Source organism: Cupressus sempervirens, chromosome 9 (genome assembly GCF_028749045.1).
Source record: "Cupressus sempervirens isolate cs-2001-9-10 chromosome 9, ASM2874904v1, whole genome shotgun sequence".
NCBI lineage: Eukaryota > Viridiplantae > Streptophyta > Pinopsida > Cupressales > Cupressaceae > Cupressus > Cupressus sempervirens.
In genome coordinates, this window is record NC_143126.1 from 390,326,001 (window position 1) to 390,331,099 (window position 5,099).

General features: G+C 35.8%; 1 pseudogene across 1 annotated transcript; it reads right to left on the reverse strand.

The window, feature by feature from the left end:
* Positions 1-837: 837 nt before the first annotated feature.
* LOC149538902 (splicing factor-like protein 1) lies at positions 838-3,432 on the reverse strand (annotated as a pseudogene). Its single transcript, XR_016356134.1, has one exon. The product of XR_016356134.1 is annotated as a splicing factor-like protein 1 (transcript).
* Positions 3,433-5,099: the final 1,667 nt, after the last annotated feature.

Below are 5,099 nucleotides of genomic sequence, written 5' to 3' on the forward strand. Positions count from 1 at the left end.
CAAGAATGTTATCATTCAATACATCCATGAATGCATATAATGCCCAATTTTTTGTCACAAGAAAAGCTAAATATATTTCTTTTAATAAATACTAAGATATAAGCCAACAAATTCGCGAGTAATATTGCTCACATCATTAGAGATGTACAACATTGTTGTAATTGACTTTCCAAACTAAATTGGGAAGCAGAAAGAGCTAATATCATAGTCTGGCCAACAACTTATTTGACGGTATTTTAAAATAATCAACTTTCACTTCCCTTTAATAAATGAAATGAAGCTAAACTGTGTTCTTATACCCTTTGACAATGCAAGCTCAGAATTTTAATCTATATAGTTTTAGCTACCCATAACTAACAGGATTTACTTTAAAATTTATTATTGTTTGCCATGATATATATATATATATATATATATATATATATATATATATATATATAGTTCTTGCATTAGTAGCACATTTCTAGCTTTTACTCCCTCTAAAACACCTAGGCATTAATTTAAATAAAACCTTATACATAATTTAATTTTTTTTGTGTACTTAATGTGTATGCACGTATATATGTGTATATTTATTTAAGTGGTGCAAAGATCTAGCTCCTCAAAGCTTGGACTTTTCGAAAAATTCAAAAAACCATAGAACCTGAAAAAGGTGGTGACATTCCCACTTCAGCCACTTTGCTCTTATTAGGACTGACCACTCATCTAGATTCTAAAGAGGTAAGATAATAACACAATTATTAATTAAATCCATGTAAAGATAATAACAAATAGCAAGATCAGATATAATGAAGAAATAACAGCAACAGGTGACATAATGTCAAACAAGACAAGAAATTGCTCAACATCAATTCACTAATATCAATGCAAATATTGTATGCCAACTGAAAATGGAGTAACATAGGCCAATTCAGTCAATACAATCATTTTGTGGGATCTCTCAGCATTTGCTGGGATATGATAAGTAAACTAAAAATTGTATTCCACATGATTATATATCTTACCAAAGAAGGAATTTCACACACATTAACAGTCCTCACCAGATTCTTTTAGTGCAGAAATCAAGATAAACTAATGCATCTCCCGGTTGAATCAAAACATGTCATTTTTATCCATTACTTGCCAATCAAATTTGCAAATATTCAGTGAATAAAATCTCCACCTTGTACACTGCAAGTCTGGGAGTCATTATTAGTGCTACGCATCCAAACCTATGCCAAAAATGATATGTATGAAACATTTTGAAATCACTGCCTCATCTCAGACATAAATCTATCATATTCTGATTCTACTTTTTTCTTCTCATATCCTGATGAAACAAGGGAAGAACACCACTGAGGAGATGGCATGCCCTGTGCAAAAGTAGATGGTGACTCAGAAAATGCACTGCTTAGCAAAACTGGTGAATGACGATAATATTGTTGATATTGAGAAGATATGCTGGTTGTTCTTGCAGGGAACCGACCAATAGCATCATATGAGTGGGCATTTAGTCTGGGCGAGGAAGTTCGAGTCACATCAGTCAGCACTTGTTGTGATCTAGGCAGACTCTGCAGGCCATCAGAAGATAACCCGGATGTCAATGGCATCTGATAGAGACCATACGAAGCATACGAAGTGGCTGGAAGCCTGTAAAATGTACCAATTTGTCCAAAATTGCCAACATGAGATTGCAAATCAGATGTGCTGCCATTAGAGTAAGGACTGTATGAAGATGATGCTACCTCTCCAGATGTATAGCTCCATAGTGGTTTTACTTGATCACGAGAACAAACAGGTAGGTTTTGGGAATGATTTTCCTGAAGAGGATAAACTCCTGCATGCCCTGATACTGGCCTAGGAAGAGGCAATTGTCCAACTACTCTTACTGACAAAGTATTCCCGTCCAATGCATAGCCATTCATACATGAAACAGCGAAAGCAGCACAGTGTGCATCAGAAAATTTAACAAAACCACAACCCTTGTTCAAACCATTCACATGGTCCCTAATGATTATGGCTTCATCTATTTCACCAAAAGAAGAGAACAACTGAATTAATTGTTTCTCATCCATATTAAGAGGCAAATATTCCACGTATAATTTTGATTTATCTGTTTCTTTACCAATATTATATTCAACAGTAGATCCCATATCTGCATGTAGAAAAGAGCGGCCTTCAAAATTTGATCCTACTCCCACATTTGACAAGTATGCACTATCATAACCAAGAGAGCTTGATGGGGTAGCACCCACAATTGGACCAGGACTCTTCATCTCAGATCCTACTCCTGCCCTATCTTTTCCGATGTCAATTGATGGATTGTGGTATTTGTTACCCGTGTTTGAAGCTTGGGATAAATTCTTGGTTGAACATGAAACTAGTTTGTCACCTTTATCCCCATATGTCTTTGTTTGATAATCCTGTCTTATTGTGCCATTCAATACTGCCAACTCTCTTAACTGTGAACGCTTGTGTTCATTATTGTGTTCATCTACTGGAACAAGCAACTTCTCAATCATCCTAGATGCCTTCTCTAAAGAATCATCATTATCAGCCTCTATCAAGACATGCATGTCTTCATCATCTGATGGCAGTGGCTTTGATCGGCCATCTTTGACAAGACCTCTCCCTCTCATATATATTTTTGCACCAGATTCTTTTTCCATTCGTTTCAGTGTATAACCACGGGGTCCAATAATAAGCCCCACAAAGTTATACCCAGGATATTCTTTCAAAGGTATATAAAGTTTCTTATGTTTCTTACAAATTTTAAAGTCTGCAGGAGGCTTGAATGCAGGGTCCTTTTTAATCAGCTTTGAAATGATAATTTGTTTTTCTTTAGTCAGTTTTTCTCGTTCTCTAACCTCCCTTGTATTAATTCTTATTCCCAAGTTATTATATACAGGCTCTGGTGATGGAGATCTCACCTCATCAGCTTTACCAATAACATTTCCAGTCTGAAACTGAAGCCTCCTATTGATGTCAAGCAGCCTAGCATTCAGTGTAAGCACTTCAGGATCAAGAATGCCTAGCTGAATCTCCTTCATAAAGTCAGGCAGTTTTATTTGCCCTAGCATTGCAATTTTGGTATCTTCTTCTTCCCATCTCGACCTTTTCTTTTTGCCACCTTCCTCGCCTTCCTTTCTAGATCCTCCTTTGTCAGGTATAGGATCCCATCTGCTTCGCCTTCTCTTGCCAGAGCTTCCACCGCTTTCACATGTCTGATTTAGCTGCTCAACTTCTTGTTTAGTCTCTGCTTCATGAGACACTTTTAAGCCCTCCGGGCTTTCAGAATTATTATCTCTGTTACCTTCTTGATGGATCTGTTTCTGGCTTTCTGTATCAAACTGACTTATATCCACAAAACATTTTCTGCTTAATGTTCCATTTTGGTCCATTTCTACTGCAGCTATTTTCAAACTTTATCACTGCATTTAAATCCACTGGCATAAAAAGAATTGATGAGAATATATTCTGCATTAAGTGGAAAATTCAATCACCAGATCAGATGCAAACAGGACTCCATTATTGCCTGAAATGAAAGTGATAGCATGCATGGAATTTTCTATTTAATTAGATACAGCTGGACCTGGACCCAAACAAGGCTTAGAGCATAATGATAATATGGATTGCAAACCCATTCTGTTCTTGCTTTCAATAAGGAGCAGAGGAAGAATGGGATTGCAACTTGATGTGACAAAAAAAGATGGTGCTCATAAATCTCTCACCACTTCTGTATAAAAGCTTAAAATGAAACTTCCAAAAAATTATATTGTCATTATCCATACCATTCAGCATAAATATCTCCAAGTTTCTTTTTCAAAGAAAAAATCCTAAACAAGGAACAAATAAACATGCAAATTCAAGCTACAAATCACTACTACAGATAATAGAATCATAGATATTTATGCTGTACAGAGTGCAGCCACACAAACTCTAGAAAATCCACATAATTTATATGCCTCAATGCAAATAATAGAAATTATATATTCTGACCTAAAAACATACTAATAGTAAAAAGGTACAATAGTATCCATGTCTCTGTTTGCTCCGTACTCATATTAATTCATCAAAAACTATTTTCACCCCAGTCTACTGGAGCATACCAGATAGAAATATTGTTAACTTTGTGCTTACAAAATAGATAAGGATGTCTCCACTCTCTCAACCAGCTCTATATTTTCTTCAGTGAACATTAATTCTAATGAAAGCAAAAGCTAATAAGCCAGTAGTGGCATGTTGTGATGGTTAAGTTGTTGTGTTGTTATCCTTGCCATCAAGGTTCAAATCTAATGGGGATGAGGTCCCCCGTTTGTGGCCTCGCTGGTTCATAGCTCCAGGTCAAAGCGTTTACCCCTCTTTTAAAAAAAAAAAAAGAAAGCAAAAGCTAATAAGAACAAAAAGTTATGTGGATGTCCTTTGACTCATAGTTGCCATGTTAAATTGAACAAGTAAATTGATTGTCAAAGCATCTACCCCCTGGGTGCAAAAAGTAAAGAAAAAGATTCAATCAAGCCCCTCGGAAAGTAAAAGGAAATAACAGCATAATATAACCAGTTTCAGTAAACTCAAACAGGCTACTAAAGCACAGACGTGTAAAAACTGTAGTCAGAACGCCAACAGGTGCCACTTTAAAGTTTTGGCAATCACCTTATCAAGATGAGTCAATGTTTCTTGATAGTGAGTCTCTCTTATTGTGGTTTTTATTGAATCTAACTCTGGAATCCTGGATCTCTCTTTTTCTGTCTCTTTTGAAAGATCTAAAAGTAAATTTCCTAGCCTGCTTGACAGTAATAAAAAGTGAATAAGTAACATGATACCTAATATTATATATTTATTTTCTCTAAAGGAAAGTATACATTTAAGCCAAGATATACATTCAACTGTTTGACCAACAGGCATAATTTACCCAATGAACAATGAACAATGAACAATACCGTATTACATTGGGTCTGCATGCGTCTATTTAAAATTTGTTTGTGTGGCTTGATTTGGAATGTGTTTTCCTCGGCAATGTCAGATACTTATTGGAATTAAAATACTCTATACATGAAGAGGCTATAGACTGCATGGTTCTTAGGAGATCATCAACTCATCTTGAGCTCATGCTTGGTGAA